The 13,561-nt window shown below is 39.7% G+C and overlaps 1 protein-coding gene across 1 annotated transcript in view; it reads right to left on the minus strand.

Annotated features, from left to right (window-relative positions):
* The window catches only part of Myo3a (myosin IIIA), a 172,856-nt gene that overhangs the window by 14,207 nt on the left and 145,088 nt on the right, over nt 1–13,561 (minus strand). The window lies entirely within an intron of this gene.

Below are 13,561 nucleotides of genomic sequence, written 5' to 3' on the forward strand. Positions count from 1 at the left end.
CCTCCCTTCCTTCCTCCATCCCTTCCTTTCTTTTTTAAATAGTGTGAACATAAGTTTCTGGAGGGTAAGGATCATGACTTAGGTGTTACTCTCCTGACCTTCCTCTTGTGGTCAGCATGTAGCATTTGGAAATGTTAAGGAGGTTGTTTCATTTTAACACAAAGTCATGGTACTAAATGAATACCAGATACATAATATAGTTTTATTCACTGGGTCACTAACTTGTCATCACATGTAAAACTAAATTCCCTGAACCAGGTGCCGGTAGCTCATGCCTGGAATCCTAGCTATTCAAGAGACTGAGATCTATGGATGATGGCTCAAAGCCAGACCAGGCAGGAAAGTCCATCAGATTGTTATTCCTACTTAACTACCAGAAAAGCTGGTAGTGGAGCTATGTTTCAAGTTGTAGAACACCAGCCTCAAGCAGAAAAACTCAGGGACAGTGCCCAGGACTTGAGTTAGAGCCCCAGGAACACACACACACACACACACACACACACACACACACACACACACACACACACACACACACACACACAAATTCCCAATTCTTTTAAAAGATAAATGTAAATAAAGGAACTGATAAGACTTGAAAAAAATCTAGGGAAATTCATAAATACTTAGGGTATAGATATTGTAATCAAAATTCAGGAATCATACTATATATATATAATATATGAATATTGAAAAATAGATGAGAGAACTGGCTCACACCTGTAATCCTAACTACTTAGGAGGCTGAGATCTGAGGATCATGCTTCAAAGCCAGGCTGGACAGGAAAGTCTGGGAGACTCTTATCTCCAATTAACCACAAGAAAACCAGAAGTGGCACTGTGACTCAAAGTGGTAGAGTACAAGCCTTCAGCAAAAGAGTTCAGGGATAGTGCCCAGGCCCTGAGTTGAAGCACTATGATGGGGGGCAGGGACAGCATGGGGGGGGGGGAGATGAGGGACTCAGTGACAGATCACTTGCTATTGAAGTCTTGGGTTCAAGCCACATATCCTATGTTTATGGGATGAAACCTTTTGTTTATTAATTAGTAATGTTTTTGATGACAGTGAAATCAAGACATCTGATAAACTTGGGGAAAAAGGTATAAATAAGAAATTCATCATGAACAAATGAAAAAAGCAAGTCAGCATAGCAGTATAGTAAGGTACCTATGTATGGAAAGGCACCTGAGCTAATAATTAGACAAAGAAATATAAACAAAAAACAATGTTATCTTTTAAAATTTTCCTATTTTTCCTTTTCTTTTTGTTTCTATGTGCGTATGTGTCCCAGTACTGGAGTTTGAGCTCTGAGTCTAGGCACTATTAGTTAGGTTTTTGCTCAAGGTTGGCACTCTACCTCTTGAGCCATTCCTCCACTTCTGGCGTTTTGCTAGTTGTTTGGAAGCAAGAGTCTCACAGGCTTTTCCTACCTGGGAACTTCAAACTGCAACTTCATCCTTCTGAGTAGCTAGCATTACAGGTGTGGACAACTGACTGGCACCAAGCATAAGTTATCATTTTTCTCCAGACACATTAGTAAATATTAAAAAGAAGGATAGCACTTTTGGAGAGGGTGTCAGAACAAGTTTGTTATCACAAATTGCTGAAGGAAATGGAGAATTTTAGGACAGCAAATTATCAAAATAAAAAAACACCTTTCCATTCAATAACCCTACCACTACATGAATATTTATTCCTTAATATCAAAATCCCAGAATAGGAGAATAGTTTCAAACTGTTTACTGCAATATTTTTTTTTCTTTTTTTTTGGGTCCAGTCGTGGGGCCTGAACTCTGGGCCTGGGCACTGTCCCTCAGCTCTTCAGCTCAAGACTAGTGCTGTACCACTTGAGCCACAGTGCCACTTCTGGCTTTTTTCTTTTTGCTTATGTGGTGTTGAGGAATCGAACCCAGGGCCTCAGGCATGCAAGGCAAGCGCTCTACCACTGAGCCACCTTCCCAGCTCCTGCAATATTTTTCATAGTGCCAAAACTAAGACAAATAGAGAAAATAGAGAAAAGGTTACATAATTACTGTGATCCCCAAATGAAATATTATGTAGCCCTTAAGAATAGTGAATAGCAATGTATATCCTACAAAATTAAGAAAAAGGAGGAAATGGCAAACAGGAGGAGCGAGTGAGATTGTTGAAAGAGGTGACATTGACTAAGATGCATTGTCTTCATAAATTGTTTTGTTGAATGACATCTTTGTACAACTACTCAAAGGTAATAATAATAATAAATAGAAGAACAATGAATTGTAACTATATTAGTTGATGTACAGAGATTTTTGCCAAAGTATTGAGAAAAGAGTTGCTTAAGTTAAAAGAGTGTTGCTTAAGTTTCCCTTATTACAAGTGGGGTAATAATTATCTTAAATAGGGCTTAAGATAATGATAAATCTCTATACATTTTACGTATGTAAGTGCACATATACACACTTGTAAAAATTACCGGGCACTGGTGACTTACATGTCTAATCCTAGATAGTCAGGAGACTGAGATCTGAGGGTCAGGATTTGAAGCCAGCCTAAGCAGGAAAGTCTGAGATTCTTATCTCCAATTAACCAGCCTTGAGTAAAAAAGCTCAGAGACAGCACATAGGCCTTGAGTTCAAGCCCCAAGATGAGTATACAGACAGACAGACAGACCGACACACACACACACACACACACACACACACACACACAAAGTTAAAAAAATTAGGAGTGAATGCCTCGGTTTTGGTTTTCTTTTCTGTATAAACATTTGCCTTAAAAATTTATCTTTAGCTGGGTGCTGGTGGCCTACGCTTATAGTCTTAGCTACTCAGGAGGCTGAGATCTGAGGATCGCAGTTCAAAGCCAGCTTGGGCAGCAAAATCTGTGAGACTCTTATCTCCAATAAACCACCAGAATACCGGAAGTGGTGCTGAGGCTCAAGTGGTAGAGCACTAGCCTTGAGCTGAAGAGCTGAGGGACAGTGCCCAGGTCCAGAGTTCAAGCCCCATGACTGACAAAAAATAAAAATATAAAAATCTTTGCATTCTCCCCTCCCTTCCTTGTGTATGTATGTATGTATATATATATATGTGTATATATATATATATATATATATATATATATATAAGTTCCATGGAGGTTAAGAACAATTAGGATGCAAAGAGCAACAGATGGAAGGAAGTGGGGGACTGGGGGAAGAGAAAAGGAAAAAAATGCATTAAAATTATGGAAAGAAAGTAAAATCTTTATAAATGTACATGTGGGTATGTGTGAATTATAGGGCTGAAAAAAATCATAATGCTAGTTAATTTCTATGTCTGTAAGAATTTCTATTAGCGTTAATTTATTGACTTTGCTCTTAACCAGAATAATCTAAAACAGAGAATACTCACAGAAGATATTGTTATACAAGATGAACAATCAGTAAAAAAACATTATTGATAAATGCCTTCACTAGTATCTGATTGCTCTACTAAAATTATCTTGGACTATTTTGGTTTATGATTTTTTTTTCAGAGCAAATTGCCCCTGAGTTTATCAGCATCCAAATATTCAGAGAGCTCTGTAATGGCTCTCTAAATTTTTCTGCCTTTGGGGAGAGTACAAACCCTGTCTACTAATCATCCTAACCCCTTAATTACAAAAGTGACATAAACATTTATAATCACAAATTATCAGCAGCATATCAATGTTGGCACTAGCAAAATTAGGTTTGTGGCGATTCTGTGTGATATGCATGATAAATATTAGCTTTCAAAGGTTATAGCCAGAAGGCAAGACGTTTACTTATATTGTAGTTCTGATAATAATTTCATTAAGTGTTTTATCAGAAATATATTTTTCATGATAATAAGTTGACAACCATCTCATCATTTTGCACTCAGAAAAAATGATTTAAAATCCCTTGCCAGTATTTGCTTTAGAGAATTAAATTTCCAGATTATTCTCCTTTTAATGATAATTATACTGTTTTACTTAAGTATACATGCTGAGTGTGTTTTGCATAAGTGTCATATGGCTAAATTAGATGTTAACAGAAGTAAGTTTATGTTGCCAGAACTTCTTTTTCTTGAAGAAATCAATTTTTTAGTCTTTGTAAATTTCCATTTTCTCCCCACAGTTTGTGACTTTCAAGCTTTGAAATGACCTACAGGAATCTTAGAAGGGAGAGAATTTCATTATGCGTCTTAAAGGCAAACTCACCCTTTCATGGTTGCAACCTGCATTTCTCCCATTCATGTCCTCTGTCCTTCAGCCAGGCTAGGAAATCTAAAGACACTTGTACATAGGGTCAGAGCTTGTGGAAGACAAGTTCTAAAGTGCCCTTCCTCCGCCTAGAGGTTACTACCATTCTCATGGTGGGTATGAATTTGATCTCTTGTTTTTCCTTCATGGTATCTGTGTTAGGGCCTGAGTTTACTCTTCTATTGAAGGGGATAGGTGCTTGTCTTGTTCTGAGTGTCTTTTAGCACGTGGGTGATGCTCTACAGCTTAGCATATCTGATTCAGTCTTCTCTGACCTCAGTAGGCAGCTACAGCCTTGGCCCTTCTCTGAACTGCATAATGCATCATTTTGAATCTTCAAAATCCCAAGCCCCCAGAGCTGGTTTACACCTGTGCTCACATCTGGACTTGTGGTTCTTGCTTCTCTATAACTTGGATATTTTGCAGTTAGTACCAAAGCCTTGCAAACAGAGCCTTTAGATTTTTAATTATACTTTTAGGTTGAAGTAACATGCCTCTTAGGTCTCTTTTAGTAACAGCACAAGAAAAAGAAAATAAAGCAGTCCTGTTTGTACAGAAAGACCAACAGACATACCTTGCAGACAATCACTGGACTCTTGGACAGGATTGCTATTATTTGCCATCTAAGTCTGTCATTTTTGTTGGTCTGAGGTCATTCACTAGTTCTCAAAGGCAGGTCAAAGGTCTTTCCAGGGGGTACGATCACACCTGTACCTTTATCCTTCTTTCCTATATATGCACAATCATCAAAAGAAGGCATCAAAACAGATTCCCGAGGGAGTGCACACAATGTGTGCACAGTGTGTGAATGGACATCTTTGCTGGAGGAAGTGAGGCTGCCATGCTGAACACATACCACATCTGTATGTGACATCACATCACTGCAGGTGTAGCCCGGAAAACAAGGGAATCTCAGTAGTGGCATTCAAGTTCCCTACTCACATCTTGGCTAGTTTTCATACTACTATTGATCTTAATTTATCTGAAAAAAATTTGGAAGAATAACCTGTGGTAAGCTTAGATAATTTTTTCTAGAGACATGAATGTTAAAAAATGATTTGAAATATATATATTATAGGTAATATATATATAAAGGATATAATATATAATATTATATATAATAAATGATGTAATTTATAATATGATATATTGTATAATATATCATATGGTATATAATATAAGTATATTGTATATTTTATATATTCAGTACTGGGAATTGAACTCAGGGCTATGCATTTGTTAGACAGATGCTCTACACTCGAGCCACATCCACAGTCTTCTTGGTTTAATTAATTCATTAAGTGCTAATTTTGCCCAGGCTGGCCTTAGAATGTGATTTTTCTGATCTCTTCTCTTGAGTAGTTGGGATTAGGGGCATGAGCCCTGGTACTTGGCTCTGGCTCATTTCTGAGATAAGGTCTTAATAACTTTCAATACAATTGGCCTATCCACTTGCAATCTTCCTGTCTCTGCCTGCCACATGCTGTGATTACAGATGTGTACCACCATGACTGGTCCTGTAAAATAACTTATTTTCTGTTCATAGTCATTGTCTTATAGTGGCCTTTTAAAAACACAGAACTTTCTCCAATTCTAAACATGCACCATTTAGGTGTGTGTTTTTTTGTTTTCCCTTTGCCCCTGCAAAGATGAGTTTTTGCTTCCTCTCAAGATGCAATTCCGCTCAAGGTGAAGTGAAAAGTCATTATTCCTCATTAGAGCTCAAACTAGCTTTTGGTGGCTTGAGATAGTCTGGCAGCAAAGGTGACATATCTGGAAAGGATACTCATTTTGTCGCAAGGGATTTTGGAAGCTCTGTGCTGAGTTGCAATAATATCATGCAGAAACTTAATTTCACATGAAAGTGAAGTCATCTGGTGTGTGGAGTGAGTGCTTTGTACTCAGCTTTCCTTCAATTATTGTCCTGAGCCATTTCTGTGGGAAGGCTTAGCTGACTTATTTATAGTTTGTTCTCCCTTCCCTTCCCTTCCCTTCCCTTCCCTTCCCTTCCCTTCCCTTCCCTTCCCTTCCCTTCCCTTCCCTTCCCTTCCCTTCCCTCTCCTCCCCTCCCCTCCCCTCCCCACCTCTTCCCTCCCTTCCCTCCCCTCCCCTCTCCTTCCTGTCCCTTCCCCCACCTTTTTTTTTTTTCCTTTTTCTCAAAGCTGTTAGTCTACCACTTGAGCTACAGGCCCACTTTTGGCTTTTGGGTGGTTATTTGGAGATAAGAGTTGTATGGAATTTTTGCCTGGCTGGCTTCAAACTTCAATCTTCAGATCTCAAGTACCTAGATCTCCTGAGTAGCTAGGATTACAGGTGTGAGCCCCTGGTACCTGGAAATTTATTTACCCGTTTCTGATTCCTACTCTTTGGCCATCTTTTTATCCCGTAGTTAGATTAGCTAGCAGTTTGGCAAGGTTATTCTCTGAAAAATGAATTGTATGGGCTGTTAATATTTCATCTTTGAAAACATCATTACTTATTCATCAATCAGCTTGAAATTTTGTTTCTTAACAAGAATATACATTTTTCTTTTGCAGCTCTGATTGCTTCCTTAGGCTATGTTTTCATAAGTGGGTGAATGATATCAACTTTTTCAGTGAGTTGTTTTTCTGTTTTTTCAGTCATGGGTCTTGAACTCTGGGCTTGGGCGCTGTCCCTGTGCTCTTCAGCTCAAGGTGAATGCTCTATCACTTGAGCCATAGCACCACTTCCGGTGGTTTATTGGAGATAAGAGTCTCAGGGACGTTCCTGCTCAGTTGGCTTTGAACCATAATCCTCAGATCTCAGCCTCCTGAGTAGCTAGGATTACATGCCTGAGCCACCAGTGCTTGGCTTCAGTGACTTTTTAAAGGAAATGTTGCTGCATCACTTCTCAAAATATTGATTATTTATGGTTTATTATTTTTTTATAACTTACTACTTGGATAACTAAAAAATAGTGACTGGTTTTAGTATTTTTATATTTAGTTTTAGTTTTTTTCATTTTTTTTAAGTATATGCTTATTTTTCATCTGTATTTCTTCCTCTGTGACCAAATTAATGTCTTATGCCTATTGTTCCAGTGGGAGCATTATTTTTTCTCTGAATATTTTTATTCAAGATAATCTTTTGTACATTTTTCTAAATATTCTAACCAATTTATCTTCAACTTTTGAATGATAACTTTTAAATATAATAGTGCTTTTTGGTGGTTAATTGCACATAAGAGTCTCATGGAATTTTCTCCCTGGTCTGGCTGGAATTATGATCCTCAGATCTTAGTCTCCTGAGCAGCTAGGATTATAGGTGTGAACCAACCAGTGCCCAGCTAATGATGCTTTTGTGGTATCTAAATCTTCCAGTTTTTTTCTTATAGTTACTTTCATTACTTCTTACACTTTATTTTTTTCTTTTCTTTCTTTCTTTCCTTTTTAATAAGCAGAAATTGTGAGATATTCAGTTCATAGAATCTGGTTCCTGTTGTTTTTTGTTTTTAATCTTTAAGTAATTAAAGTATCTGGCAAGTATTTAGGTATTTAGCCCAAGAATCTATATTATTATCTTCTTAACTCTGTGATGTATCTTTTTGTATTTTATAAATATTCAGGTTAATTTTAAGGTCACTCTGTTCTTTGAATCTGTGATTTAAAAAAGTGGCAAAGTGTAAGTTATTGTAGAATCAGTTATAATTCAAATAAGAAAAATCCTCTTTCAGGGTTTTATTTTTCTCTTCTATGAAATTAATATATAATCTTTATTTTTTTTTTGTCAGTTGTAGGGGTTGAACTCAGGAACCTAGGCTCTGTCCCTGAGCTTTTCACTCAAAGCCAGTGATCTAGCACTCTGAACCACAGCACCACTTCCAGTTTTCTGGTGTTTAATTGGAGATTAGAGTCTCAAGGACTTTCCTGCCCAGGCTGACTTTGAACTGAGATCCTCAGATCTCAGCCTCCTGAGAAGCTAGGATTACAGGTATGAGCTACTCACACCTGGCTACATATAATCTTTAGGGAGATTTTTTTTTGAGTTCCAAAGAAAATTTCATACAGATTTTTCTAATGCAATTAAAAAATTAATTTTGGAACAGCCACGCTGATAATACATTATCTTCCCACCCAGACACATAATGTATCATTCTATCACTTATACTTTCTTGTCTCCTTGTGGTTGTCTGGCTTGCTTTATTTCAAGATAATTTTCCTGTTATTCCCAATGAGGTCTTTTATCACTATAAAATTTTATAGAAAAGACTATCTATATATCTTAACTGAATTCCATTACTACATAAAGCCATTATTATTTTTGGCATATGCTTTTCATTTTAAAGCAAAATTTACATTGTCTCCTATTTTCACAATCCTATTTTTTATTTTTGAATAACTATGTTTCTCAGAAACTCCTCTTTGGCTTTTTCTTTTATGAGATAGAAATTCCCTAATAATATAGAAGTCTTGCTTCTATCCTCTTTATTTTAATCTTGCAGCTTAGTTAGTGGAACTGTTTCAGTGTTATATAGTTAATTGTGAATGAAATGTTTTTGAGGATTAGTAAATGGAGGCTGAGGTTCTGGTATTCTGTCCCTTTGTACAACACTACACTTGGATACCTTTGTAAAGCCTGTGATGTCGGCAAGTGTGGACAGAAAACAGTGGGAAATATCACTAGAACTAGAGTAGTGGGAATTCTCGTTTTAAATGTTGACAAGAGATTGACAAACAAAGGCTATTTCTTAAAGTTAGAATCAAAACTTTATGATAGAGTTTGCTCATCTTAAAGAAAAGGCACAGGAATGGTTTTGGATCCATTGCAAGAATTACAAATTGAGGGCTGGGAAGGTGGCTCAGTGGTAGAGAGCTTGCCTTGCATGCTCAAGGCCCTGGGTTCGATTCCTCAGCACCACATAAGCAAAAAGAAAAAAGCCGGAAGTGGCACTGTGGCTCAAGTGGTAGTGTGCTAGCCTTGAGCTGAAGAGCTGAGGGACAGCGCCCAGGCCCCGAGTTCAGGCCCCACGACCGGACCCTCCCCCCAAAAAAGAATTACAAATTGAGTTGGTCTCCAGTGGCTCATGCCTATAGGCGTGATAGCTAGGACTATAGTCCTAGCTAATCAGGAGGCTGAGATCTAAAGATTATGGTTCAAAGCCAGCTCAAGAAGGAAAGTCTATGAGACTCTTTTCTTCAATTAACCAACAAAACAGCCAGAAGTGGCTCAAGACGTAGAGCACTAGCCTTGAGCATAAAAGCCAGGGACAGTGCCTAGGCTTTGAATTCAAGCTCCAGAGCCAGCACACCTTACCTCCCCACCCTCCCCCCACCACACACACACAAAGAATTACATATTAGTCAATATCTGGACCTAATTGTGACCTTGGTTTAAATTCTTTGAGCTATATTTTTATGAGGAATAATTCAAGAAATGTTTATGAAGCTGAGTGTCAGTGGTTTATCCCCGTAACCCTAGCTCCTCAGGAAATGGAGAGCTGAGGATCTTAGTTGAAAGTCAGAGGAAAGCCTGTAAGACTCTTTTCTCCAATTAACCAGCAAAAAGCCAGAAGTAGAGTTGAGGCTCAAGTGGCAGATTGCTAGCCTTGAGTAAAAAAAAGCTAAGGCCCTGGGTTTAAGTCTTAATGCTGGCATGCACAGGTGCATGCATGCGCGCGCACGCACACACACACACACACACAAAATCTTTTTGAAACAAACAGAGATCATCAAAATATATGAATGTCACATTCCTATTGGGGAGAAATCTCTCTAACAATAGCCCACTGATTATCTGGCACATCCTTTTCTATCCGTGCCTGTTCTGCTTCTTAACACCTGGGAACTTCAGTAAGCACTGTTCATCAGAACTTCGATGGATATTTTATAGTACTTTCCTCACTTCGCCCTCAGCACCATCTGCACAATATCCTCTAAAGCCTCTTCCCTTGGCTTCTGAGGCTCTCAGCTTCCTGGTCCTCCCCGCCCTCTTCCAGATTGCATCTCTTTGTTGGATCCTCTCTGCCAGACCTCATGTTTGAGCTCTTGAATTCTCCTCGTTTGTTCTGTATGACCTCCTAACCATCCCTTGTACTCCATGGCTTCAGGTATCATGTCAGTGTCCACCTGCTCACTGGAGAGGTTGTCTGTGCTCACCAACTTATCATGGCTCTTCTCCTAGTTAATATGCCATAAACTCTACCTGCATAGCTCTCCAAGGACTCTTTCCCCTCTCAGGCATGGCTGAGATGATTGGCGGATCATGTTAGAAATATTGACTTGCTCTTTTCTCACCTAACCCTTCACCAAATCCCCTGTAATCTATTGATTAACACTCAAAATTACTGTCTTGGCCACCACCTCATGTGAACCCACACTCTCTCTTCGTGGTCTGTAATGTTTTCCTGAGGGCCATCAAATTCCAGTCCCTCAATGTAATCCACATGAGCTTATCAAATGAGGTTGTCTGTGTATAACAGTTACATTTTCACCATTGTAGTTCAGATACACAGAAATGTAACTTTATTTTAGTAAAGTTAGACTTAATCTCGACTGAATGCTCATTTCTACTGTCTACTATGGTTTTAAACAAACACCAGCTTCAATTCAGTTACAAGAATGGGAAACACATGAAATCATTTGCTACATGATGGGACATATGTACGTACATGCGCCCTGATGGCTGCCTATATCGATCATTTTGAGAATGATGTTATAAATATCCAGAAATTCCTTGGTGGAAAAAAGGTTCCCTCCCTTGTCTTAGTATCTGAATAAATTTAGTTATTTTAGGTTTTTCTGATCTTCCCCTTTCTTTTCCCGAGGCCACGTCTAAGTTGAGGGTGGGACAGGGACTCTAGTAGCTTCTGGACATTAGTGGAGAGAGGACATCTACTCTGTAGCTATTCTCTAGCATTTACTGACTGGCTTGTTCTGGGTAGTCTCTGCTAGCTGGCATTGGTGGTGTTTGCCAACCTCTTCTCTTATGTCTGAGTCTGGGCTGTCAGGGCTACCTAGATTCTTTTTGTCCTGGCTGCTTCAGGCTCTTTCTTGGGTACTTTCTTGGGCATGCAGGATCTATTTTCCAGGTTAGCCTTGTACAAGCATGATAGAAATAAATCTCTGCATATGTGCAAGGAAAAAAAGTCCTCCCTCCAAACCTCTAAACCTCTAAACCTGAAGGGTTAAGGAAATGTTTGGATTCCAAACTTCATGTCAGGTAAGAATTGATTTCTAGCGTATACGTATAAAAGAAATGTCCCAAGACCTTTCCTTTTCTTTATTTTTGTGTGTGCCAGTATTGGGAGTTTGAACTCAGAGCTTGGGCACTGCCTTTAGTTTTTTTACTCAAGGCTGGCAGTCCCTCACCTGAGCCAAATCTCCCCTTCTGGTTTTTTTTTTTTCTGTTAGTCGTGGGGCCTGAACTCTGGGCCTGGCCATTGTCCCTCAGCTCTTCAGCTCAAGGCTAGCACTCTACTACTTGAGCCACAGTATCCCTTCCAACTTTTTCTGCTTATGTGGTGCTGAGGAATCGAACCCAGGGCCTCATGCATGCAAGGCAAGCACTCTACCACTGAGCCACCTTCCAAGCCCTGTTTTTTTTTGGTTAATTGTAGATAAGAGTCTCATGGACTTCCTTGCCTGGGCTAGCTTGGAACTGCAGTCCTCGGATCTCAGCCTCTGAGTAGTTAGGATTGCAGGTGTGAGTGACTGGCACCCAGTGATTTCTGCTCTTTCATACAAAAAAAATACAGATTGGAGCATAAATAATTTGATCTTCTAGTATAATTCTGCTGCTTTTCAGTTGTATCCAGAGAAAGTAAAAAATGGCAGTCAGGTAGCACACTTCCACCTCCTCCACTTCCTTCCTAGGACATTGCCTCCAACTTCCACCTTGCTTTCTCCTGTGAGGATTAGGACAATCAGCTGGCAGAGGAGTCCTGTATCCCCTCCCACAGGCACCTCCCTACCCACACTCACCAGAGCAGCCACATCACCAGCCATGAGCTCTGCAGCCTCTGTCTCCCAACTGCCTTAGCCTTGCCTTCAGGGCTAAGATAGGTGCTGGGAGCTGCCAACCTAATAGGACTTTGGGCTCTGACTCGGTAGACTTGACTAGAACCAGAGAAAAGGAGAGTAGCCAGGGACTTTCTTAACTACCCAACAGTTCCCTCTTTAATCTACCCCTTCTTTTTTTAAAAAAAATTATTTTATTGTAAAGATGCCATACAGAGGGGTTGCAGTTACATGAGTAAGGTAATGAGTACATTTTTTGTTGAGCATTGTTACCCCTTCCTTTGTTTTCCTCCTACTATCCCTTCCCTCTCCCTCCCCCCCCAACCTACTCCTTCGTATTCACACACACACACACACACACACACACACACACACACACACACACTGCACCACAGTTTTTGAATAATTTAGTAGGATAACTGATACACACACACACACACACACACACACACACACACACACATGAAGGTATTTTCCTGCTTTCTCAAGTCCATCAGGCCAACCACCAAGCTCATTTTAGGATTTTCTTGCCTCAAGACATTTTGGTCAGGAAGAAATCAGAAGCTGCAGGAGGTCCGCCATGCTTCCTAGTCTTGCTATAAGCCACACATAACAGAAATGGCTGCAGTTAGCCCAGAATGAGAGCAGAGGGCCTCCAAGAAATGGGGAAAAAGAAAAACCTGATTCTCCCAGGAGAATCACACAGAGGTGAGCTGGGCCTCGTGTGCCAGCACTCTCCATAGCAGCCTGTGGGAGGCGATAAGGCTGTAGAGAGGAGGCTACCTGGAGCATGTGGAGACAAGGTGAGACCTCTGGGCTGTCTTCAGGGTATAGAAGCAGCAGACTCTCCCAAGGTGAAGGTGTGAAGGAGCTGTGGAAGCCCTCTGGGGATGATGAGTGCTCAGTAGTAATATTGTAGGGTAAATGACTCGGGCCCACAGGTTCTATCTGATCCTTCAGTGAAATATATGACCTCAGGGTCTTTGCATAGCCCTGGAGACTTGGGAACTTACTAAGACTGAATTCCTCACCAGTTTCAATGGGGATAGATTGTGACTGAGGCTGATAAGACAATTTAATCAGGTTATTTCATGTGTACCCGGGGCTTGTAAATCTGAGATCTATACTTTGCATACTCTATATTCAAGATTACAAATGTTGACCAAGAAATAGAAATATTTCACATTTTCTTTCTTTTGTTAAGCCTCCAGCATGGTCTCTAACCTACCCTTTCTTATTCTCTTCTGAAGTTCTAGTTAAAATGTGCAAAAGTGGGAGAGGTGAGGGGAAGAGAAAAAAATAGGCGAATAGTGTCAGAGAAGATAGGAAGTAGGTTGAACATTCTGGAAAATTGTGCTTC

This window comes from Dipodomys ordii, unplaced genomic scaffold, assembly GCF_000151885.1.
Source record: "Dipodomys ordii isolate 6190 unplaced genomic scaffold, Dord_2.0 Scaffold24, whole genome shotgun sequence".
NCBI lineage: Eukaryota > Metazoa > Chordata > Mammalia > Rodentia > Heteromyidae > Dipodomys > Dipodomys ordii.